General features: G+C 41.8%; 1 protein-coding gene across 5 annotated transcripts in view; it reads left to right on the forward strand.

Moving 5' to 3' along the window:
• Positions 1-27,493, forward strand: part of LOC132910452 (epidermal growth factor receptor) — a 179,712-nt gene that overhangs the window by 84,874 nt on the left and 67,345 nt on the right. The window contains exon 1 of one of the 5 annotated variants that reach the window (XM_060966164.1): positions 14,999-16,065. The exons of 3 other annotated variants lie outside the window; for them this stretch is intronic. The gene's annotated coding sequence lies outside the window, so the exon portion shown is untranslated. Of the gene's footprint in view, positions 1-14,998; positions 16,066-18,677; positions 19,300-27,493 lie in introns of those variants that run through there. One more of the 5 variants, XM_060966155.1, reaches the window with a different exon arrangement.

A 27,493-nucleotide genomic window follows, 5' to 3' on the forward strand; every position in this document is an offset into this window, starting at 1 on the left:
AACGGCGACGAGAATAGGGTGTTGCACAGTGGATGTATGTTAAGCACAGGCAGCGATAAGGCGCGGCTAAACCGGCCCAATCAGCCTATGTTTCACGTTACCCGCGACAGTCGCGACATTACCACTTTATATCACCTATCGTTCCCCATATATATTTGGTGTTGGTGTGCATTACGCTTATACGCGTCCTCCATCGCTGAAACCGTACATACTTTAGCCTCCACTGGTATAGGAATGTAGAAAACGTAAACACGAAGGAACGATATCAGCCCTCTCTGCTTTATGGTGTCGCCAATTTTGTTCCGAGAGCTAAGATCTTTACGACTCTCTTTGTCACGTTTTTAGCCTTCGCATCGTATATATTATAATATCGGAAAGTTGGTACTGTTGTTATTGATGTTTTATTGATTATGCGAACATTATGTGTTATGGTTGAATAGAATTTTCGCGGCATTAGGAAACGATGTTTATGATTAGAATTGACGAGGTAGATTTGAAAGAGAACGATGAAATATAGCGTAAGCAGATATTGTATCGATTTATCGTAGTTACGCAAATAACGTAGAAATTAGAAATACGAAACATTTCCTATCAAATTCAATCTTAGCCCCCCATAAAACGCATCATTTTCTCTTACGAAGTTTCTTCTTCTCGTCTCCAATTAAAATCCTAATTAACCTCAACCGACTCAACCCTAATGACTAGGTTAGGCTTGTAGTTGCTCCTGGAGCCCTTGAAGACTAACCAATCCCTTGGAGCTGAATTGTGACGAGATTTATCGCTTTGCCGCGAGAACTAATCGCGCGAAACGTAGGTTATAACACGAGGCGGCGTGTGTCGAAACTGTGGGCCTTGTCGACGGTTATACACGATCTGTGCATGCCGGGGGAACAATTATAAAACGGCGGCTATTGCCTAATCGTCGTCGATCGTTGTGGCGCGTTCCCGTGCAATTGTACGCCTAAGCACAACGGAACCGGGTCTCATGTGGGCGAACTCGGCTAGACACTCGGAGACCTCTCCCAACGCAGAGTTGAGTCAGCGGTTCCTGCCACAAAACCGATTCGCTGGAAGCTGTCGTATTTTATTCCATACGCTCGGTCCATCAACGCAACAATTTCGTTTAGAGTGAAATAAATACGGCAGAACCTTGATTTCTCGAATATTAATTAATGGAACATTTGACTATGATTCCTTGCAAAAAAGATTGAGAAACACGTCTAGAAATTGGAGGAAGTTATCGTTTCGTAAAAGTAAAAGGACAAGTCGTTCTTGAATTTCTGATAAGTTGTTAATTTCAAAAGTGGTGAATCAGGAAACGCGTTCCACGACAGTTACAAAAGGATTCTACGATTTCGAAAGTTGAGAAATCTTCGCAACGTTTCATATTAATGCTATTTTAACATAATACTCTTAAAATAACAGAAATTGAAGCGTAAATCACGTTCAATCGCTATTAACTTAGCAAATTCTGCTTGTAACGTTGCAGCGAGAACTCGTAAAACATTGTGCAAGCTATGATATATCAAATCGTTCAGAATTCGATACGGTTCTCTCGTCGACCAACAGGGAAACCAATTTTTCTTTTGACCAAGGTATTTACGGCTCCGTAGAAGAGAAGGATAAAAGTACACGTGCTGGCCGATAGTTTCATTCGTCAAGGTTACCTGCAAGCGCTTACACGACTGTACGTTCGACTGACAGATTGTAATGACCGACGGACCACTAATAGTTGCTGTTATTCAGCATGCGAGGCCCTGGCACGAAGGGATCACGGGAACTTTATGGGTATGATTGCTGTTTGCCCCGTAGCTACCCGTGCACGTTTGTAATACGTATGGTACAAGTCGCTTCAAAAGTGATGCTGCATCATCCCGACGTATACATATGTGAGGTATATGCAAAGGAGAAGATGTCATGTACGCGAAATAAAATAATTAGACAACTTGTAATTTGTAAAATTTACTTTCTTGTTTTATTGTCAAATTTATTACTAAATCCTATTTATTACTGTATCCTGTTACTTGCAAAGCTCCACTAATGATATTAGTTCAACCGTACCAGAGACTCCAATTATACTATTTTCATATCTCGCGCGTAATGCGGGCGTTTCTCAACTAAAAAATTGATGAACAAACGTACGTATATAATATAGTTTTTGCTACACGCTCCATTAATTGATTACGTAACTTGATATGGTGTTTGTGTATAGAAACTCACGAAGTTTCTTATTTAATTCCACATCCTGCCGCGCATATTCCAAATCGTTGGAAGTATGGCGTCGACTTGCATAATACCGACGCGTGAAAACATTAATTATCAGTGCGAGTGGGAAACACGGCCGATTAAAACCTTCCTAACGATTAACTGCAGAAGAAAACACAGAGTTTAACGTGGCATTTTGTCCTACTATTATTAGACGAATTTTCATAATTACGTATCTTTATTTTAATTACAGAAACGTATCTAAAGAAATGTTTAAAGAAATGTTTAAGAAAGAACATAAATTATATACTCTTGGAAAAACTGGATCTCATTTCAATATTTCATCAAGGATCTTCCGTGTTCAACTGGAAGATCATAATTAGCGTAATTGTACCCCTATTAAGTTAATTCCCTTGATCGCTCTTTTTCTTATCAAGGCCTTGATCCTAAGCAGGTAACGGTGTTATTGCGTCATAACCTTACGTGCTTCGTGAAAGATGTTTTATTAAGAAGAATATCCTCTTGAAAGAAAGTTACTGTTTGAAAAGGATTGCTAGATGCTAGGTGCTGAACTAAATTTCTGAAAACAAAAATTCCCATTTTTTTCTATAACGTCTATAATTCTTTTTAAATCTTAAATTTCGAACATTCTTCGAGAAAGAGAAAAATACACATCATTGTCCGCTTTTAGGCGTAGTGAAACCTAAAAACTTACAAGCTCAAATATTTTACTTTATTTGGTATGTCACTGTATCAAATATTCAATTACGCTTCATCGTCATATCATAAGCGTCATTTATGTCGCAAAAAGCACTCACTATAAATCCAGTCAAAATTATTCAATTCTTTCTAAAATTTTCGTTGATCGAGAAACGAAATGCCTATAGCGCTGCAAGATCAACTTGCAACATCATCGCAGTCTGGGAAGGCAGCGTGATAATGGGCAGGTTGAAGTTCCCGATGCTTTCACACCTCCACGATGCACGAAGAAAGAAAGAAAGAAAGAAAGATAGAAGGTCGAGTCGGGTGAAGAGTTGGCTGGATCGGTTCTCGCGCGGTTTATCGCCCTTACGAAATTCCCGGAGATAAGAGGAGCGGGTACCAAGGTACGTATTGTGCGAGCGCGTACGAGGTAAAAAGGTAAGAAGAGGTATACGAGGAGGGAAGAAAGGAGCCGACCGTGCTTGCTGTACCTGGAGTATGTACGTCCGTGCACCTTCGAAGGTGTACGCACCGCGGGCAAAAATAAGGATAGAAATAGCGGCAATTACCGACAGGCCGAGAGAGATGGGCGTATTCATCATCCGAGGTCATTTGAATACCGCGAGAGAAGAGACGACAGAGGCGGATCGACGAAGAACGAAGAATCGCCGCGGAACGAATACGAGAAGGACGAGGAAACGAAGCGAACGAGTGGGACAGAGGCGGAATGGAAATGGTGTAGGAGGAAAGGAGAAGGAAGGCAGATTCTACGCCAGGTTGTACACAGGTATACGCAGCCGATACCGAAGGGAGAAGAAGGATAGTGAACACGAAGGAGGAAAGAGGGAGACAAGAACCGGTTGCCGAAGAGGTAAACACGCGAAGGTGATGTACCCTCCGTGCCTCTCTTCGTCACTACAAAGTGCCGAGACTCCTCGGGGATCTGGAGTGACGTTCCCGAAAAGTCAGCGGATCGGAGAAGAGTCGTCGAAGCGGAAACACGAGGGAAAGCACGAGACGTCCAGCCGATAGCGTTGCTCCTCGATCATATCGGTTTGGACTGGACTGAAATCAAACGCGAGGGCCACGCAAGGAAGAAGAGACGACAGGTTTCTCGGTTGGAAAAAAAGATAATAGAACAACGAATATACGTGTATAAACGTCCGGGGACACGAGGTTCGTGAGGAAGATGGAAGTGAAATTTCAGTGACGGATTTAATAGACGCGACAGGGATACGATGGACAGACGAGGTGGATGGATAAAAAATTACACGAATTCCTGGTTAGGATGGCAGGTGTAGCAACCTGTTATTCCACGTTTCGGTTCTTGCGCGGAACGAAGACCCAGAAGAAAGGCTAATGTTTTGATCCAGCGTGGATTTTACTCACCGCACGTCGTAATCTCGAGACGTATGCTGACTTTTGCTCCGGTTAATTCCCAAAAAAATTCTGGCCCCGGCTGTTTTTCAACGCGAACCGGGTGAAAGTAGCTAGCTCGCTGACTTTTAAACTGCGCTCGCGGCTTTCCCATAAAAAGCTGCTCCCTGTGATTCAGCGTTGCACGGTCGAACATGTGTCAAGAAATTGGCCGGATCGGCGAAAAAACCAATCGCGATCGAACGACAGCGTGCACCGGGACGTACCAACCTCCGAGGGACTGACCGAGGGGGAAAAAATGAGAAGACAAAAAACAGGGAAACCTTCGAATCGATAATATACCAATATACGTTATTATTCCATGATTTCGATTAAATTACCCTGTTGTTACTCACGAATCATTACTGGTTCGATAACTTTCTTTATCCGACTTATTAATGTCCGGCTTTCGAAATCATTCGATAACCTCGTGCTATTAGCGGAACAAAATTACCCCTATCGTAACAAATAGTCGGTTAATTACAGAATAATTCAACTCTCTCTACACAGGGTTCTATATAATACAATCCTTTACGTGTGTGGGGTGATTATGAATTTGGTAACAAATTTTAAGAGATTAATCTAGAATTACGCAGGGAAGAAGAACATTATAAAATCTATCAAACTTCAAACTTTCTAACAAAGCGCTCTCGATCAGTAATTTGCGTAACGCTATTCCCTCGTCCTCTTTGATAAATTACATATATGCAATTTGTTAAAAAAATCGAAAGAACCATTTTTTCTCTTCGAAATCGGCATTCTTGCAACGGTACTTGTTCGCGTTTCGTATACTCAACGTCATCCATTCGGAGCCCCGTGGAATCGTTTTATCAACGCACAGTAACGTAAGATGTTTATTGACACGTGTCAACGAATACTAGTTAAAACCTCGAAGTTAATGTCGCGCGGCACATCGCCACCGACTTTTCCTTTTTACCGCCTTTACGGCCAACCAAGGAGCCGCGCGATTTTCAGAGGAATGCCAGCTATTATTATCGGGCCGCTTACTCAAGTTCCAGCTGATTTTTAAATCCTCTACCGACAATATGGCTGAAGCTCGTCCGCGGAATGTCGATTCTGCCGGCGTAATTGAAAAGAGTTGCGCTTCTTATCGAGTCTGCAACTACGTCCACATTCTTAACGCGCGTCTAATCCCTTGTACCTGGTGCTGCTTCAGCTACTGCTCTGATTAGTCGACGATCTCTTATAACGACATTTGTAGTGCATCAATCCGTATGCCCCGTTCACATTGAGAATATTTAAATATTTTAGCGTCATAACTTGAATAGCGCATATATCTTTATATACAAAATACAATCATCCGGAAAAATTGTTGAAATGGTCACCACTTCTAAGAAAACTCTACATCTATGACTCTATGGTCTTTTTAGTTTTCTATAGTTTTTATAGTTTTATAGTTTTTAGTTTTTATAGTCTTTTTAGTTTTCTCAAACACTGAAGCCATCGACAGCGTAGCCATAGACAAAAGACTGGGACGAAGGCAAACCATAAACAGTACACAGGCGATGATGGCTTCAGGGTTTTCAGGCATAGAGTAACACTGTTAGTGTACAGATCTGGATCAGCTCAATTATATTCCAACTTGTACTTACACTTTTGTATTAAAATATATTTTCTACCTTACAACTTATCCACGCGTTCCTTTGTTTACATACATCTAATAACCTCAACATATACTTTCCGAAAAAGTTAAACTTAAATCACTTCTTGGTCTTCTTGTGCCTGTTTATGCGTTATTTCGCCGAATACCGAATTTTCGATCCCGACCTAATTAATCGGAACGAAAATTGATGTATAGGTACACGAACATAGTAAAACGAAAGGCTTGTCAGCTCGGTGCAAGTTGCTGCATTTAATCAGACACTGTACGATTTGTTTTCTTCAAGTAGTCAGAAGATAGAGAAAAGAGGCGGTCATGTTTAGCAACTCTTTTCGTTTCCGCAAATATTGGCAATCGTGGGACGATTCGTGGGAGGCGCATAGCTAAGGACGAGGCAAAGAGGAATTTGTCGAGCCGCAAGGTCTCTTCTTGTTGACGAGTTTGACGGGTCGACGACTACTCGTTTCGTTTTCCATCATCCTTGAATGTTCGCGGACGCCAACGATGCTGTATCGACACAGCTGACGCGAAGATGGCGCTAGAAATTGAAATTATAGTTCGATACTTCTCAGAAGTGCTTTAATAGCGCCTCGATAGTTCCTGGAAATATCGCGAAACACCGTTAACCTCATAGTTTGACAAATGAGCGGAAGAGAATTAAAAGTCTTGTTCCTACAGAATGTAATTTTTCACTTTGCGAAAAGCATATAACCTTTGAGTTATATAAGTGTATTATGTATTTTATAAAATACTATTCCATAAATTACGCGTTACTGGTTGTAATATTATTCAAAAATAATGAAAATTATATTATTTGTAATATTATTTGTGCGATACGGCATCTCAATTCCTTTTCTTTTTAAAATTTACCAAGGATATAAAATTATCTCAATTTTTAACAATCTTGTTTTTCATTTGTTACCTTGCTGCAATGTACCGAACGGGTAAAAATTAAAAATACAAAAGTGTTGTTATATTTTCTTCAAAAGTGACGAACATGGGCAATAGTCACTTTTATTATAAGCTCCCGATTCTCAAAATACAACAAAACAAACACAAATTGCAGAACGCATCCAACACACCTGTTCCTCAAAAAGTTAAGGATTAAAAAAATCATGGAATAAAAGTACAGTATCGTGCAAGTCGGCTTCATAATCGTGTCCGTTTCTCGTGTTCTCCAGCCCCTCATTAGGGGTGACGTCGAGACGGTTCCAGGAAACGAAAACTCCCTCGCGAGACGGAGATTCTTAGGAAACGACAACAACGGAAAGACGCTCGTTCGATTTTCTACGCGATGAACAATGGTCCCTGCTGCTAACACGAAAGTAAAATACGAAGGCGCGGACAAAGGGTGTATAGACAGAAGAGGAAGAACGAGAAGGCGCGTTCGCGTTGCCGAAGGTAGGCGGGTAAGGAGGGTGAAACGAACGAAAGAGCGAACCAAGTAAAATAAAAGCACCGTAGCTCGATGGTGTTATCCTCGCGGCGCATCTTTTGCACGGTCCTGTAGCCAGGTATATTCGGTCGGAGCCCGTAAGTCGTTGTAACTCAACTTACGTATATACGAAGGATTCATTATCGGCGGAGTCACGTACTAAGACAGACGCGAATCCGCAAATGGACTAAATAAATAATTTTGCCAGGGATTATTATTAACGAGTTCTTGGAACCAACGCTCGATCTACGCGAGCGAACCGCGCTCCCCCTTATCGATCGGCCCTTTGATCGTTAACATTCTCGCGGAAACCTCGCTGCGGATCTTACTCTCTCGTTCTTCCTCTCTGTCTACATACATACATACGATGTTTCTTGACTTAGGCGACTATACTTTGATATCGTGCTCAGTGCACGTGTATCACGGAGAACCTCCGTAGTATGTATTTATTTATCTATTTATGGGGAAATATATCCATTAGAGTAAACATGTTCTACATAACATGAAATTACTAAAAATTCATGCAAATTAAATTCATAAAGATGCGTACTATTTCATACAAATAAAATTCTATACAAACTAATAGAGATCAGGATAAGATACAGTACGAAAGGTTCTTAATCGCAGGCCTGGGTTAGGAGAAAATATCAGTGGAAGAATAAACACTGTTATTGTTTAACACTATGTTTGTTATTGGTGTCAGTATGGTAACCATACACTCTTTTATGAGGGTGCATATGAAGAAAATCATAATTCTACGTAACATGAAATTACTAAAAATTCATGCAAATTAAGTTCATAAAGATGCGTACTATTTCATACAAATAAAATTCTGTACAAACTAATATAGATCAGGATAAGATACAGTACGAAAGGTTCTTAATCACAGGCCTGGATTAGGAGAAAATATCAGTGGAAGAATAAACACTGTTATTGTTTAACACTATGTTTGTTATTGGTGTCAGTATGGTAACCATACACTCTTTTATGAGAATGCATATGAAGAAAATCATAATTCTACGTAACATGAAATTACTAAAAACTCATACAAATTAAATTCATAAAGATGCGTACTATTTCATACAAATAAAATTCTGTACAAACTAATAGAGATCAGGATAAGATACAGTACAAAAGGTTCTTAATCGCAGGCCTGGATTAGGAGAAAATATCAGTGGAAGAATAAACACTGTTATTGTTTAGCACTATGTTTGTTATTGGTGTCAGTATGGTAACCATACACTCTTTTATGAGGGTGCATATGAAAAGAATTATAATATCACAAATAATTTATCTAACTTTTGTATTCTTTGTATTTCTAAAAATATGTAAAATTATTATCCTATTAAAAAATTATATTAAAGACATCAAGTATACTTTCTATTGGGAAAGAAATCGAGCAAAAGAGGAAGCGTACGCTTGTGTATGCGATTCCGAGGAAAAATTCGCGTGACTGTCCGGTGTGAGGAATTCGAGGAACGTATGGACGAAGCGAGCGGTCGAGTAAGTTTTGTGACATAAGATGCAAGGGTTATTCAAATCTCGTCGAGCGGTGCGATTTTTTCCAAAGGCGAATTCCTCGGGTAGCGGCGCCACTGTGCTTTCGGAACCGGTATTCTCTTCTGGCCAACGTTATGGTCGACACTCTATGCCCGTGGTATACTTGGAACCTGAGTTTCGCGGGGAGAGTTGGCCGCACGAACGAGAGAGGTTCACGGTGCGAGATCGCTCGAGGGTGCTTCGCCACTTTTCGTTGCCTCGCGTCGCTTTATGGTGTCTCGGCGATGAGTAAACGTCAGAATCCTAATAAGAGAAGCATAAATGTTGGCTAGCGAACTGGCAACGAAATTTATTTTTTCTTAAAAAGGTATAATTTCACGCCTCTTACGAAAGATACATACTTTTATGTACACTAGCGCTCGTAAGTGCGGTACATGTAGATATACATATACTTTACATATAGATATACGAGCGTTTCTGGTAGAAATTATTCAGTTTCATAAGAATTATGCGATTAGAGAGTCGAGCGGAAAATTTTAATTCCCGTGGAAGCAGTATGGTATGTAAATCCAAGTAGAACTCCATAATACATTCCAAGTCTGGTATTTAAGAACTCCGTTTCTCGATATCCGTTAAATATTAGCGACAAATAAATGTGAATCCTGAAACTTGATTCGCACTATACATCTAATTGACATTAAGTAATCGACTGGCAATAAAGTAGCAAAAAGCTACATTCTTCTCGGTAGAGGTGTTAAAAATCTCATTATACCGAATGACGAATTTGTTAATTTTATAAAACGCCGTCTGCTACTGCCAAAGTAGAAATTCGCGCTAATAAGCATTCTCACAATTCGCAATTTCAAATTAATCTACTTAGAGTATAACAAAAAAAAAAAAAAAAAAAAACACTACAGAATCGAATTTTTGTCGACACTAAAAATTACAAGATCGAAGTAAAACGATTCTCAAACGCTCTGTATCAACAAACTCGAAAAAATTCAATTCTTCGACTGCTTGGATAGTAATAACGATAATAGTAATAACAAAAATAAAGGTCAAATTCTGCATTCCAAATTATTTTGCCGCCACTGCTGACAATCCAGATTCGCAAAGAACATTAATCCTTCGTAAAGCTTAATTCTTCATGAAAACTCTTGAAAGTGTTGGCCATCCATAATACACCAGCGGTCACGCGATCGCAAGCGCGCGCGATCCCCCTGGATCCACACCGATTCTTCAAAGTCGCCGTGGAGGCCGCGGTGTATATACTTTCCAGTGCCACTTTTATCTGATTCGCGTACGGCAACGCGGTCGACGTTGCAAGAGGAATGCGAGGAGAGCCTTCGTTCGTTCGAAGCGAGCAACATCAGGAGAAGAGAAACGAGAAGAGAGAACAGGTTGGCGAATAAAGCAACGCGGCAGCTGTAAATCGCGCGTCGAAGCGCGAGATACGAGCTTGGCCCTGTCTCGCTTGAGGTCCGCAACGGCCGCCATAGAGATTGATCTCACGCTTCCTTATGGCCGTCATCGTCGTCCTTACCATCGGAATTATGGCCCTGATCCGCGTTGCGGATACGTCTGGAATTCCTCGAAAAGATCTACCCCCGGGCTACCTCGTTCACTGACGCGCGTGCTGATTTTAGGGTTTATGTCATAAACTCTTTAACCACAAATGGATTCAACCGCTAGATTAAAATGCGCGCGCCACACGGCTCGAAAACTTGTTCTTTAACAATAACGGTTTTCGAATCGAAACGAATATTTGCAGTAGCTAATAGCGAAGCGTTAATGGATACCAACCAACACAACCAATGTACACTTCGATGTCGTGTCAAATATACTTTGGCGATGTGCGAAATTTTTGCAGAATACCGTTTTATTCATAGAACATTGTAAGAGAATTTAAAATAATTTTATTAGTAAAAAGTACAATAGTATTAGTAACTTATTAATAAAGAAGAATACAAAAATCCCAATTAATATTTAGAGTACAGTTATGGAAAAGGGTACGTGCCATTGAGAAATAACATTGAGTTGTAATATCGAATCGTGATACTAACTTTCTCCCTCCTCCAATTCTGATATACTCAACCACGGTTGATCAACCGGTCAATCACAGACATTCGTCGTATACGAGCTGTGTTTAATAAACCAACACGAACTCATTTCCGATTGAATTAAATTTCCAAATAATTACTTCATAATTATTAATTTTGAATTTTTTTAATGTTCCATGGCGGAGCGTATTTTGTCATCGCGCGTTAGGTCCAACGGTTACGTTCGAACGAATTGCATTACGCGCGAAAACAAGAAAACGATTGGTAAGAGAGGACGTGGCAAGAGAAAGAGCAAGAGAGCGGCGATGAGTGGTAGAGACGAGAAGGGAGAACGACAGAAAGAGAACAAATTCGATGACAAGGGTGGGGAAGTCGCGGAAAGAGAGTAGGAGAGGTTATGTCGCGGCTAAATTTAGGCCCACGCGTTCATGAAACCACCTGTTGATTCCTGCCAAACTCGTGTGATCACCATTATCGTCCCGAGACGAGTTGCACGCTCGATAATTAGTATTATCCTGAATAGTAAATCACTGGTTCCTGATAAGTTTAAAAGTTTTCATTTTTTTTCGTTGTTTTTTTTATATTTGTAACATAATTCAATTTGTGAATGTTGAATCGTCTTTTTTATACTTGAAGGCCCTTTTTATGCGAGTAGTAAGACAGTTAATTATTTTCTATTCTTTGTGCTACTAAACATAAATGGAAATGTAGCGGCACATGAGTTAGAGGACAATTTGAATCATACTGTTGCTTTGCCTCGGAGTATCAACATCGTCAGGACATACATAATGTAATAATAAATTAACTCTGGGCAAAACAATGTCGCTGCTACGTGCAATCGTCGAACAAAGACGAATTAAAATTTTCCGGTACTCCCCCGACCAGTATAAATAAACGAACACAATCGTAAGGCGACCAGTTTATCAGTCTCAGTCTCGAACGATCTTATTAGCGATCTATACACAGTCTTTAGCGAATCCGTTAGTACCGAGCGTCTTAGCGAACATTCTCTGTATTTATTAAATATTTTTAAATACATCTGACGCTTTCAACAGCGAGTTATCTCGTCGTTTAAACCTCACGACCAACCATCCTCTACAGAAATATAGATTGAAATATCTTGAAATGAAATTGATCAAACGATTCTTTTAATTATGAAGAAGTAGAATTGTAGGACTTTTTCTGTCTCGTCTTTTGCTATTCTAGTAACTATTTCGAAAACGTCAAACCTTTTAAATTTAGAACAAACCGTTAATTCGAAAGCAAATACTTCAAATTCGTTTAAATTCCTTTACATTCAAACGTTACGCTCGCTTTCGTTCTAGGAACGTTTAAATCCAAGTCAATCTTCGTTTAATCCACAATTACGAACCTATTAACTTTAAAATTCAAATTGTTTTAGAAATGACAGTTTGAAAGACACTACTTTTCACATCAGCATTGGAAATAGAAGGATCAGCGATTCGGTTGTCGTTAAGAGCTTTAAGACCTTTGAAGTAGCTGAAAGTCGGCCTTCCAAGAAAGGCCTGGTATCATGTCCCATCGAGACACGCGAGACAAATGGGATCGGAATAGATACGGACGAACTGCAATTTTGCACCATTGTTCCTACATTGTTACTAGTGTTAACGTAGTCGTGTTTCTCTATGGGGGTCCTCTTTGCGGGGGTGAAAACGACCATTGGCAAACAAATACCTCAGGGATAGTCAAACCACTTGAAGGGAACAATACTGTTGCCCGGTCAGTGGTCGGGAAAAATCGTTAGGGATGAATTGGAGACGGTTGGGCGAGGGTCGGGCATCCAACGATCGAAACGGAATATTGACAGGCACCTGCTAAGAAGCGATCCTCCTGCGTTCCAAAACGTCTGTGGGAAGTTTCTTAGCTGTATCATCGTAGCTTTCTATCTCGAACGATCTAGAGAATAGCGATTTTTTTCAAGGTCTAGAAAAGAATTTTTGGTACAACAACGAGTCGGTAAGTTTTAACAATGCTCGTGAAAATTTAACGAAAGATTGTTTCCGACTAAAGTGGATGATTGAAGTTTGGATGGTCGATAAGTTGAGTTTAGTTAGAGAATTTATCGAATTGTTCAAACAGACGATTGAGTGTTTAATGCATTCGCGACATTGAAATAATCTCGTTAATTATAAGTTTCTAGTTTCTAAGAAATTTCGCAGACTAAGAGATAAACATAATACATGGGATTAGTTGGGTGTAGCAAGGAAAAATGCAATGTACGTAAAGTATTATGCGTACACTAGCTATTCGTGGAATTTCCTATTTCACGAACGTCGATTAAAACTTATACGCATCGAATTAAATAACGAACATTATAAAAATTTTCGAATTTCTCACTAAAAGTAAACTAATTTCTTGAATATATGGTAATGTTATATTTATTACAACATTAGGAACCTACTTATGTATAATCAAAGAGTTAGAATATTATATAATCGCAATACGCAATAATTATTTATAATTACACAAAGAGCAAAAGCATACATTAAACATTTGCTGTTTCAACAAATTCCCGTTACGTTCGCGTCGATCTGCCGCGTCAGTTCGAGCTTTAGTTCCACGAAACGTCTCCCTTTTTTCGCTATTTAGCGGCACAAAGCGTTTACGCTTTAAGGCATAACCTCTACAGAAAGAAGCACCAGGTCTCTCGACCAAGTACTTACCTGTGTTATTACATATTTATGGTAAGACGGTTTCGCGTGGTTCGCGGAAGAAACAGTCGCTAGAAATCCCGGCCGCGATTTTGAAAAAGTTTCTCCAGTTCTCTGGCAGCGCCACTGGCTGTGGATTCTTCTTGGAAACAGAACGCGATGTATTTTCGCGCCTGCCCAAGGTGGCTTTCACGTAACGAGATTCTACATTCTTGCGAGTAAAGCACTAGTGCTGCTTCATTAGGTATAGAGCACGAGCGGGGCGTTTTCGCGCCGATCGCACTAACAAATTTTTCTAACAATTCGTCGAATATAGAAGAACTATTCACAAATCGTCGAACGAGTTATCTAATGAATGGATCGAAATCAAAGGAATATGTAACAGTACTTCTTGGAACTCCTTATGCAACGACGTTTATTAGATTCACGAAACCCAAGGTAAAATTTTAGTTTACCAAAGGGCACAACACCCGATAAGATACCGCTTCCGGAATTCCCCTATCCTATGCAGCTGTGCACAGTAGGTATGGAAAGGTCGCCTGGTAGTCCACTTTACGATTCAAGCATTGACATAAAACTTCTTCTGGGAACGTTTACTGCGCCTCTCCGAGGGATCTAAATCACGATCGTCAGGGTGACACCCACGCATCGAGCGCTCCAATTTTATTAAATCGCGGGTCGCAGTTCGAGCGGAGTAGCTCTTGGTATCTTCCTATTCTCTGTGTCGCGCTGACGGAAGAAACAGAGTCAGGGAACATATGCTTTTTCCGAGTGCAGATGCACTGTGCGCGAGCAAATAGCTAGCAAGCAACCCTCGAATGCAGAAAGAATGAGAGAGAAAGAGAGAACCAAGGGGGATCATGCTGGCCGTGCATCCACACCGGCGAAGAAGCATTTCACGTAGCTACAAAGGGGCCGAGAGTCGTGGCCCCTACTCCGTGTGGCTATGTGCGCGCGTAGAGATACTTAGCAGTCGCTCTACCTGGCTAGAGGAATAAAGTAGAGAAACCGAGTGATCCACGAAGGAAGAAGGACGAAGACGTTGGAGGAGGTGAAAGAAGAAGGAAGGTAAGTGCCGTGGTAAGGTAAGGCGAGGCGAGGCAAGTCGAGGGGTAAGGGAAGGGTACGAGGGACGAGGAGAGGCTAGGAGTTGTCTTCTGGTCGGTCGAGAGGGGTGACGAGAGAGGCGAGGAAGTCTGACGGCAGCGAAGGAGAAGGTGGAGAGGCACTCTACGGTGGTGGCGACTCCGATGCCGACGGTGGTAGTGGCGGTACCGAGCAACGTGTGCCGGTGGTGGTGGTAGAAGGTGGAAAGGGAGAGGCCTGAAGGTGCAGGAGAGGCGAGGAGAGGCTCCTGCCCAGCGTGGACCTGTGCGTCGTTGCATGGCCGACCTGGAGACTCGCTCTCCGCAAGGTGAGACGCGCGGACCGAAGAGGAGGCCTCGAAAGATCGGCTGGAATTCTTGTGAAAGCCGCCTCTTCCTTTCTCGTGTTGTTTAGCGCGTGCGCTCTTTCTCTCGGTGTGTAGTATCGTGGAACCGCGAGTGATCCGTGAAACAACCGTGTGTCGTCGTGGAAATCTCTGTTGTTCGGTTGTCGTTGCTCTCGTAGAGCATCTCCGTCCGTGGCATATCATCGTGGGTGGATACGATCACGGACGACTATCCAGACAGTGGAGAACTAACGCGTGGTCGTCTCGAGGCGAACGGACACGTTGACACAAGGGGAGGCTCGAGAACTCTCGGGGTATTGTTGTCAGTGGAAACAGGTTGGCCGAAACGGTGACGATAAACTTTCGGATTTTATGTGGACGAAGGAACGACGAAGGAATTCGTTTCTCTGGTGTGTCCGCTCTCGGCAACTCGAGAACAACGGTCGAGAGAACGAGTTCGTGGAAGGAAGCGATGCCAGAACGACGCAGAATGCGCCGTCAACGTGTTTGACAGTGATAACGCGTGCGCGCGTGCACCTCTTATCAGCTGCGTAAATTCGATCTCGCGTGTCACCTCGTCAGTTGATCTCATGGACGCGCCTGTCTGGAGACGTCTGCTGTGTTCTTTCACGCATGTCGACCGTCTCGTGTGACGTTGCGTGCGTTGATCGTTGTTGGAGCACTTCTGACCAACTCGATTTCGATATCAGATCGCACGTCCGCCACGTACTATCCACTCAAGAGGTTTGTTTTCTTGGCCACCCATGGGGTCACGTGGACAACGTTAGTTTTTCCTCGATATCGAAGCCTCGTTTACGTGAAAGTGCAATACGAGTTTGCGGAACGAATATCGACAATGTTCTGTATGTTTCTGCCGGTGCACGCGGCTGAAGAAAACTTCGGGGACACGAGTTACTTGTTTTGAAAGTGAACGTTAGTTCCCTTGAAGTTTCGAACGTGCAACGTTTCGAATGCCTTGTCTTGGATATTTCGTCGGTCGAATGATCACTGCCAGATAGACGGTGAGTGACTTTATACATGGACACGCGTTATGTATCAGGTGTTGGGAGGGAAACCTTCGAGCTGTGTACAACGATCATACGAAACGGAGTTCTATCGTACGAAATAACTTCATCGAATCGTTGTTTCTTTTTAATTTCTTTTTTTTTTCTTTTTTATCATTTCGATGCAATCCCTGCCGTTCGGTTGTTTCTTACAACGTTCCCGTTACCATCGTTGGAACTACGAGTAGTGTAACGATCGTAGACTTCAGTTCGTAGCTCCATCGCACGTTCACGCGGCAACGGCGAAAGTTTCTAGAGAAACGTCTCGTCCACAGTCGAGAGACGGTCTCTCTCCGGTCTGGTAGATCGACACGCCTTAACTTTTCTTGCGTACATTCTTCCCTCGTGCAACACACAGGCCTGGAGTGTATTCTCGGCGACATCGGTCGAAACGCGGCCTTTTGCGAGCCGCCACCGAAAACGCGCAGCGACAACGAGACGCGCGTGTTTCCTGTAAAAAGCACGGCATACCGACGTTGCTTTTCAGCCAAAAGATTTATAAAGGACCGAGCCGGTGGCACCATCGCCATCGTGTTTCTTCCTCGAAATCGCGCGAGCCTAGACTTTCACGTACGAGTCGCGGCGCACGTTCGTCCCATAAATTCTGGCCGTGAACGTAAACAGATCCCCGCGAAACCATTTGTAGCTTGTCGCGGATCACTACGTGACCAGATATATAGGTTTTTACCCGGGCCGCGTCCACCGATCGCTCTTGATCATTTTGACACCGTGGTCAGGAAAAAGCACGATCCCTCGCGCGATCGACCACGATCGAGTCCCTGAAGCTGAGGCTTCGCCGTTCCCCTCATCCGAATTAGCGCTCGATCGACTTTACTGCGATTTCTCATCGCGGTCGTCCTGCAATCCGATCACCTCGTCAGAGGTGTATCGGGCTTAGGAACGACGAATTCGATACAGAGCCCAGTGTTTGAATAAACATGTTTGGCCACGGGCTTCTTCGACTTGTCATATCCTCCTTCGCGTATTTTCCATATGCAACCGTTTCTTCTATTTCGTTCGTGGATTTTCTATTTGCACGGATCTCTCGAAACCTTCCTCTTACAAATTGAATTTCTCTTTTCGCTATCAACGTACGCGCTACGTGCCGATTCAACGTTTCGACGAACATTTCCTCGTTCCCCTCGATATGCCGCGTTCCAATTGCTTCACATAGTTGTTGCACACGTATATACTAACCGACCGATCGTTGGTAAGAAACTCCGTGTCGATATCCAGGCCCACGAGCACGCGGATTGCACAAGCCTGGAATTTCTTCTTCGCGGTCTCGCCGGGATCTCTGCCGCCTAATGTTTGCTGCATCGTTAGTAACATCGAGAGACTTGAACGCCAGGGTAAGAAGCCGTCGGCTTGCGTTGGCGGCAAAACGCCCGTTTGAAAAACATCGACTGGCGAGCATGTGACATCTGCCACTGCACCGGACCATTAGGTGGCTTACCTTTTCAAACTTCTCGACCCACGGGGAAATCATGGACCCGTCCACCCTTTTTCCCCATCGCCTGTTTCCCACTGCAGTTACCCTGTGACATCTGCTTGTGTCGTCTCTGCATGAAAATTCTTCGGTCATCACACGTTGTTAGTTGATATATAACGCTAGACTATCGATCAGACTAATTAACGATTAGAACGCAAATATTTTTGTATTTAGGGTTCGATCTTCTTTCTCCTCGCTTCATTTCTCTACGAGCGCCTGTAAAACTATGACTTTGTGTAAATATCCGCGTTCTAGTTGTCACGTAGAAGTAAAAGCCGTCGCTTTATCGTAATGAAACGAAACATACGAAGCTCGTGATAACAGTGATTCAATCTTTCCTGGGTAATTAGCCTCTGCTAATTTATTAACGACGTTTTAATAATGTTATTTAAAAAATTGCAATGCCCTTTTCACCTTTTAGTAAGTACAAGGTAATAGGTATTCGATAGCGATAAATTATACGCAGCTCGATAACGTCGATAGAGTTTGTTTCTCGGAAAGACAAATGTATTCCACCTCATTTGAAAATCATAAAATAGGGCCGGGATGATTTCCATGTTTCATCCGGGTACAAATTTATTCCTGCGTAGACAAAGTGAAGAAAAGCAGCCGTATAATTTGTTGAAATGCACTAAACGAAGCCGCATTAGGTTGCCGGTGTGCGAACGTTCGTCACGATAACGAATGCCTTCGACTCTTCTCCGCATCACTCGACGACGGATACCACGTTTGGGATGTCGCTTTATGGTTATGCGTACATATGGATGCGTCCACTCGGTCGAGTATGATGTAGGATGCGTTCAGTGTTCTCGTGAAGCAGCGTATTGAAAGAAAAAAAAAAAAAAAAAAAAAGAAAAAAGGATATATATATCCTACTTCCTCTAAGGACGCGCCTACTCTTGAAACAGAGGAACTATAATCCGTTCGCGTTGTAGGTTCTTCAGGCAAAGATACGAGAGAAACAAGACAATAAAAAAGAAAACCTGACGAGGAATGACATTAGAATGTCATCCATATAATTAGAATAAAATTAAACGCATCGCTGTAAATGCAGTAGACTTCTATGTTTTGAGGTAATTTATGGAAAAATCCTGTATCGATGAAGCGTGGTGTGTGTTCTTGTAGATGCTGAAGAAACTCGGAATACCGATGACGTGAACGTGCAAGACGGCCTACACGAAATTCCCTTGCTTTTTCTTCGTCCTGAAAGCACGTTTCCCTACTTGCAGCCGAGAGGAGAACCGATTGTTAGAGTAATCGATGCAACGTGCATTGTTAGCGGCGGTTCCGCGCGCCACGGCCAGCCATTATTTTCAACAGAAAGACAAGGCTCATGTCGGTGATAAATACGTTGCGCAACATTTTTGCCTCTTTTCCGCTTACTTCGATTCCTTGATATCGCGTAATTTGTCACATCGACCAGTTCGTGCTGAATGTGGACGGAGTAACCAGCACGGTACGTCGCTGCGACGTAGGCGCGATAGTGTTTACGTTATCGCGACCAATCTATCTCAAATATTTCTACGCTTTACCTTTTGCTCGCGAGCTAAGTAATCATTCGATAAATATTATCGTAATTACGACGCTCGCATAATTTTACGTATCGTAAGTCGATAATGATCGTTTTATCAGTTTAACGCTTCGTCGGTTATCGTAGTTTTATCAGTTTAATAACAAAATCTATCTCCAAATGCGAAAAAGTAAGTGCCATTTTTGTAAATTTTATAACTTTTACTTGATTTCTAAAAGAAAGTGTTCACGACTCTTTTGAGCACGAGTACCTATTTTTCTTCTGAACGTTCTGTAAAAAATGTCGTTACACGGCTTTCAACTCGAGACCTTTTTCTGTGCCCATGAAAGCAATCGTTTCTGCGTGAAAAAGTCTTACGGCAAGTGACCGAGAGTTCACGGTTTTCCTGGATATAACGTGCAAGAGTCGACAGCAGCGCGCGTAGCTTTTGGAGCATCTATGGGACACTTCAAAGCCCATGCAGAGGTCTTTGAGGCCCATCTTAGTTAGAGGATATTGATGCCGGATCCCTAGGGGTTACCTCATCTTCTTTGCTATAGCCTGGAAGAAAAGAATATACAGGTATACACGCACACAGACGTACTAGACTATTCCTTGGAAAAAAAGTTTGTTTCCCTGATCATAAAAAATGATAATTTTTCCAGAAGAATTCGATATTTCGTTTTTCGACGACCATCGTTTCCCCTTACTCGTCGATGTGTCTTAAACGCAGCAACTATTAATCGATAACCATCTATGATTACTACCTCTGTTTTTAATGAAATCGATATAATAGAATTCTATTAAATATATTTTGTTTTTTGGCCTTGTAAAGAAGAAAGAAACGTTTTCATATAGAGAGACGGTAGGAAAAACATTTCGTAGATTGTACGGTGTAAACGTTTAATATCTTGTTATACACGTAATTTAGATAAGACACGGAATTTATAGAGCATCGATGACCTCGTTAATGACGGCAACACAAAGATCTGTCGCTCGTTAAAAGTCCAAGACGTCACGTTTTACTGTTATTCTTTGCTCAATCTGCAGAGTTATTAAGACCAATAAGGTATCGGAAACCTTGTATAGAAAGACAAATCGACGAACCTATCGATTCGTTCACTCGATGGCGAGAAAACCTGCAATTTGTGCAATTTTTTATCGTCGAATGAAATAAATCTTTGTTTAGAATACATTGTTCGTTGCGATTACAAAACCAACCAGCTACGACAATCATCACTCGTCCTAATAACTGTTTGATAGCGCAATTATAGCAATTTCGCGGTGTCGAAGACCGATTGTCGCTGACAAGAAAGAGAAACAAGCCAATTGCTAGTGACCTTTTTCTTATGTAAGTAAGAAACTACGAATGCGCGTTTAGAGAGAAGTTTCTATAATATTTCCATAATTAATCAAAATTACTTGGAAACAGAATTACGATACAATATATAATTGGCGACAATTCGATACACTGCGAGATAAATACTGTTACGAGTATTCGATAACCACAATGTGGAACGTCAGAATTAACGTCAGAAAATTAAGAAGACGATCGATCTTCGTCGACATTCAGGATATTGAATAATCGATGAAGGACCAAGCAGTTAAAGTATCATCTACGTAAACGTAGAATAAATGCAACTTTATATTCTGCAGAACTATACAACATATAGTATAGTGATATCTATGATATCTATGATAGTAGATATACCTATACCTATAATGTACTAATATACCTATATATACTAATATACCTATATATATAATATACTATATATACTAATATACCTATACCTATAATGTAGAATCACGTTAGAAGAAGAGAACCAATCTCGTAAAAACATTTCTACGGAAAAGTGAGAGGGATGCAAACAAATCGAACAACACGCAAATCTCTAATTAAATAACAAAGGAGCTTGCATATTGCTCGAAAAACGCGAGTCGAATCGTAGCCCCTTAAATTTCACAATTGACTTACTTTCACGGCGACCACGTATCGCGGCAAACTCGCGACTGTTCGTGATCGGTTTTTGTGTTTCTCGCGCGAACACTCGAGACGCGCGGGGAGAACATACGAAAGATCGCGTTTAACTGGCTCGCAAATCGCTCACCGAGTCGAATAATCGTCCGTACGTCTATAATAGTCGATAGGTGGCTGGTTGCACATCTCGGGAGATGCTGGAAGGTCCAGAGTCGAGGGAAAGGCGAGAGTGACGTCACCGGCAGGAATGAGGTTAAACCGATGCTAAAGTCACGCTCGAATGGTGGCTATAGCGTGGACCATGGTGCAGGATGCACGCGAGATGCATGATCCTGCGAGAAGTGTACGCAACGTCCCGGGACTCGAGGTTTCCCGCGAGTCGACCGAGCCGCGAAGAGAGGATCATAGATCCGTGATTGCATCACAGATATGTTGGACGTTGCACCGTTCTTCGCAAGTACCTCGATCCTCTGCCAAGATTCCAGATAATCGAGCCTCAACAGTTTCTCCGTGTTTCTTCTTTGATTTCGACTGTGATATTAGCGAGATGCGATTACGATTCTCGCGATTTCTGGCTGATCGCATGGATCACGCTTGATCGTGCGAGAAAGGATTACTTTATGTACACACGTGGCTTACGATCGTATTTGAACGCTTACCATGGAAAACTGTTACGTATACATCGTATGTGTCGTATAAAACATATTGAAATTTCGTTAATACCGTAATGAAACGCTATCGTCATGATCGTATTGGTAATATTAAAAAGAAAAACAATCTGAAGGTGTATACGTATGGAAGTTACAAGATATTTACTGCAAACATATTTCTAATAAAAAATTAGTATATACGATGAATAGGCGTTTTAAGTGTACAAGCGTTAAAATAGTCCTTGTGAACATTGACGTTTACAATTAATATAATAGATAATTGATCGTTTAAGTACTTTTGCTAGCCATGCGAATACTTTTGTAGCTTCTATGTAAATTTTCGTATCTCTTTCAAACTTTAGCGATATAAGTGCGTGAGTTAAAATCGATCCAATCTTCGATGCTCGAGAGATTCACCGAATAAATGATATTTTCGTTTCATGCAAAATTTGGAAACGCGTTTGAGATATCTTGTTCGATATTGGGAGATGTATGGTGCAGTATCGGAAAGATAAAGGGAATTTTATTAGTTAGCGTTCACACCTGGTAAAACTCACGAACCGCTGTTGGACAACGCTCTTATCTCTTATCACGGACGTGTACTCGTAACGCTCGTTCGTACACGAAGCTTTACTTCTGCTGTCAACATCTAAATGTTAATCTTCAACGCGAGTCTTGCACAAACACGCAACTTGCAACGAAACGAACGTTCAAAGGGTACCAGAGATCGTTCCAACTGAAATGTTTATAAATCTTTCGGACATTATACGCTCAACGCGTCTGATATTCTTAATGCAATTAAGACTGAAACATAATCAACGATCAGTAGAATCATTGGCTTCAAGAAAAGTCGTTTGAACTCATATTCCACTTATTTTTTTTTCTATGTTTTTTTTTTATTTTATTTTGGTTATTTTACAATTTGTCCTTGCGGACATTTGGTAAAGTGTTATATCTTGTTGGTGAAGAAAAAAAAATATAAATAAAAAATAATATAGCATGTGGGCGGCTACCCCCAGCGGGGTGCCAGCTTCGTTTTTTTTTTTTTTCTATGTTATTCCACTTATGACAAGAAATTTCAAGAAATTGCTCGATATTTTCTCCCTTACTATTTTTCTTCTATTTAAATCGTACGATTTTAGGCAATTCCTCCGTAGCCTCCGATTTGTGTAAAAGGTTTTTATACTCATCTCTGTTATATCGGTAAAAAGAAATGACAAGCAAAACGTCCAACTCTCCTCTTATTTATCGGCGAAGAGAAATAATTCCAGAACACTCGGATCTACTCTCTTTCGTCAGGAAAAAGAATTCTGTGATTCTACGATGTAGTCGCCGAATGTTCTGAAACCTTTGAACTCTCGACTGCTCTCGCTATTTGCCGTGTCACGACACAGGATCCATGGAGAGCTTTGTCTTTAGCCAGAGCACGACTTTGGCTGCATAATATGCGGTCAGCCTCTGGACCAGGCACTGTCGGGTATCTATCTACCAATACAGAGGGGTAGCATCGTGTACCGAGCTACATACCAACACGAGTTTCTCAGCCGGGGCTTCTCTATCTACGGAGGATCTCCGGTGGTATGGACGAGCTCGTGCTGACCTCGAGGGCTAAAGATTACAAGGGCTCGCCACGACTAGAATCCAACCTCTGAACGAGATATATAGGCGCTTACACGTAGCTCTCTAATCTCTGTATATCCAAGCTTCGAGAGCACGCGGTTAGGTGGCCAAGTCCAGTTGCAGAAGAATCTTATGACCGCGTATTTTTCTGTTGATGCGGCTCCATCAGAGCGCGGAACTAAGTAAAAGGAGATATTATCTCGCGATGCCTCGCATGCCTTTATGCTTATACGCTGCCTCGTTCGATGCTATTGGTTTCTATTTCTTGCTTTCGCAATTTTCCGAGGCTTAATTGAGTTTAGAAAGAATTTTGAATTTAGAAAGGATAAGAAGTTTAAAAGACCTTGAAAGGTAAGATTTTTAATCGATGATATTCACACGCGTTGCATCTGCGTTAACGCAACATTTCATTTCTAACGTTTTATAGCCAATTAGATTCTATAAAATTCCTATTACGACTGCACAAAGATATGCCAAGAATTTGTTCCATATATTCTATTCGGTTTGGTATTAACGATCAATCTGAAAAATATTCCAGCGGAGAAATTGGAAATCTATGCTCTACCATAAAAACACATAAAACACCATCTACGAGAATATTCAAAAGTAACTGTTGTTTCCGAACCTGACCACAAACGTACTTTCCCTTCGAATATTCATTCACGTTATTTCCCAACCGGACCTTTCCCAGAATACCTTCAACCTTGCCCGAACCCGAGCCACTTTTTCTCCTCGGGCGGCACGCGATTTCGTGCGTACAATTACACATGCTACGTACTTACGCGCTTGTACGTTTAGTGGCGATCGAATCGTTCCATTCTCGATGGCATGCCTCGATCGAGAAAATCGTTTCTCCTTTTGTTTTTGCGAAGCACGCGGCAGCGTAGCTCGCGTTGCTTACGTGGGTCGGTCGAAATGAAAGGAAGGAAACCGATGGCCGATGGGTAGGTAGAGATATACGTACTGTATCCAGCTAGGAGTACGAACCGCTCATTGGCTGGTAATTACGTCGATTATACTCGGTTTTTATGATTGCGTCGCGAGCTCACGGTTCTACGTGCCGCGCTCACTTACGCAAATGAGCGGTCGTGCACGAAAGGAAAGCAGTACGAAATACACCGACCCTCGATCATCCGATAATTGATCTTGCGTGTCGCGGTTGTTCGCGTGAAACGTGCATGTGATAGTGGACGGTTGAAACTGTTATTAGACGATTACGTGATACGAGTTTGCGGATCTAAACATCGAGCTAATCGTTGCCATCGATATCGCCCTTTCGGACACCCACGTGCTGTATCGCCTTATCGCTGGCAGTTTGTTATTACTCGATGAAGTCGGTACGCGCAAATCGTTTAGCGCTGTCGGGGTATTAAACGGGAAAGATGTACGATAGTTCGATCAAGTACATAATTTGCGTTGTACTTGACCAATTAGTACTTGTACTTCAACTACTTTACGTTAGGTTTGTTCTTATTTTGTTTACCGATCTCTGTTTGTCGCGTTGATTAGGATATAATATATTCACTGTTTGTGTCATATACCGCATCAATTTTTTACTCCTTTGAACGTTGAATATGCTAATCAACATCGATCCAATGTATTTTAAATATCAAGTAGATTTAACATTTCGACGTGTAATTTATTTACGAATCCTTTTACGTTTTACTTACATACCGATCGTACGTATTAGAGCACCGTAATAAATACGACGCGAATGAAATAACAGATTTGTAGTAAAATGACTAGAAAAGAAAAATAGTCGCGCGTTCATTGGTATTAAATATCTTATGATCGGCAGTGTATATACACGTACTATTTTCTCCGCTGAATATTTTGAATTTTCCCTACTTATAAATAACGTCACACATCGATATAAATTTATATTATATTATATTATATTATAGCAATCGGTAACATCAAGAAACAGGCTGGAGTTAAAACTTAAAGCGTCAATTTGTATCAAACACAACCAACCACTAAATATATTCAATTTCCCCGTCGCAATCATAAACAACACGACTACCACGATTCAGATACGTATAAAAGAATGATGTGAAAGATCATTAGCGTCAATCGTCAAATCTAGAATTCCAGAGACTGACGTCGTTCGCTAAACGAGCATGCACAGCCGGGCGAAGGCACGAACCTCGTAAAAATTACATCATAACTTGGATTTTTCCGACTCTGATCGCGAAACGAACGGCTCATTTCACCACGTGTCGCATACCCGTGGTTAGTATTCACGGTGCCGGCGTCCTATTAACGCAAATACGTCCCTGCGAAACCAGTTTGCGTCCCGACGGTGTAAAACCCGACGATTGATTGGTGCAGGACCGCGAAACAGTCGCTTACATTGGCACGCGCTGCCCGGAGAACCGGAGTGGACTCCTTAGGAACACGGTATCCGTCTTGCAGCCGAGACACCAACTCGACAAACGAGTATTCGAACATCTACACGCATACTCGCACCGGTACGTTCGCCACTTTTTCATTTTCTTCCTCTTTATTTTCCTATTCGCACGGGGTTGCCTGTGTGTTTCAAAGTGAAGTGCCATCCTTTACCATCGCGAGCATACAGTTCCACTTACGATCAATTAGCGGAAAGAGAAAACAGCATGGATAGATTTGTTGGAATTTCATTGTTAACGTTATAGTGGTAAGCGTTTGCTTCCACGAACACAATATGTTCGAACGTATGCTGGAAAATACAGGATTTTACGGGCACGGTTTCGAGAAGCGATCGCTTCTGATACGCCGTTTGCATTAATCAGGGGTAGACGCAGCGTTGTTTGGAATAGTAAGGAGGAAATATTTATAGAAAATTACTTCGAACGACTTTGAGATAGTTGGTGGGATGTCAACTTACCGTTTGATACTCGGTATCTATTTTTACTTTCTTACAAAACGGACATTTGTTTAAATTATTAATAGAAAAAAGTACGTCGTGTATAGACGAATGACGTAAGTTTATATTCATGCTATCAATTAACGCTTTAATATCTGATATTCCAAGATACTTTCCAATATCTCAAGCTTATATCGATCGATTAAATAACGAATTGGGTAACTGATTCGTATGTCGCTCCATAAACGTGTAATCTATACGAGATATGACATCGAGAGATTGAAAAAAACAACTGCCTCGTATCTCCCTATTATGCATACCACTTTAGAAACACACCACAATCACAGAGCAGAATTTCGACCGACATACAATTAGTAAATCACCGGTCGCACCGAAAGCTCGCCGACGAATGGTAGGTTCGGTCGCGCATAGGCGACTTGTGCGACGCGACAGAAGGCGCGTGTGCGCGTACACGCGGCCTGTTCGCCGTCTACACGGTGTCCACATATGGCCGTTTAGCCGTACCGTTCCCTCGCGTCGTCTCTTCTCCTTCGCCTCTAAAGTCCTTGACGCCCACCCTGTGTGTATAGTTCCTCGCCGCGGGTATCTCAGGACGTCCGAGACGACGTCCTGCTTCCCAGACGCTGGCAAGCCCTGCGAACCTCCATTGTACGAGGAAACACTCGCGGCGCCTTGCATAATTGACCGGCGTCCCCAATGGATGCTTTTCATCTTTCCAAGTGGCCCCAGACACTGTCTCCGAGCTATTGTTCAGTTCGTTCTTCTAGACACGTCGTCGTTCATCGATGAGATCGAAGGTCACTGGTTTCGGTTAGGTTCGCAGCGACTATTGTGCAAAGTGCATAATTGAAAAGAAGACGAATAGAGGAACTAATCAGTCGTAATAGATCGCTAGCGATGGAATAGGTTCGAAACTGTGTCTCGTAATTGAGCTTTTCTAAAACCGAACTGGTCAACACCAATTTTTGTAAATTTCTCAATTTCGTTACCTACGTAGTATAATTGATATTCAATTTTTAAGAGACGAACGATATACTTAAGTTTTCACTAAAAAAATGTTATTTATAATGTTATTCTTTTTTAAATATCAGTTTACGGAGTTGATCGAAGGCTTCAATTATAAAAATGTATGGTGCATTAAGTATAGCACAAAAGTTGAGGGTGAATAAAGAATCAGACTGTTGTAATTCGGTGTTACAACTGAACGTTATAACGTTGATGCTATGATTCAATATCACGACGTGGTATTATATGTCCTGTTTACAAC

Source organism: Bombus pascuorum, chromosome 1 (genome assembly GCF_905332965.1).
Source record: "Bombus pascuorum chromosome 1, iyBomPasc1.1, whole genome shotgun sequence".
Lineage (NCBI taxonomy): Eukaryota > Metazoa > Arthropoda > Insecta > Hymenoptera > Apidae > Bombus > Bombus pascuorum.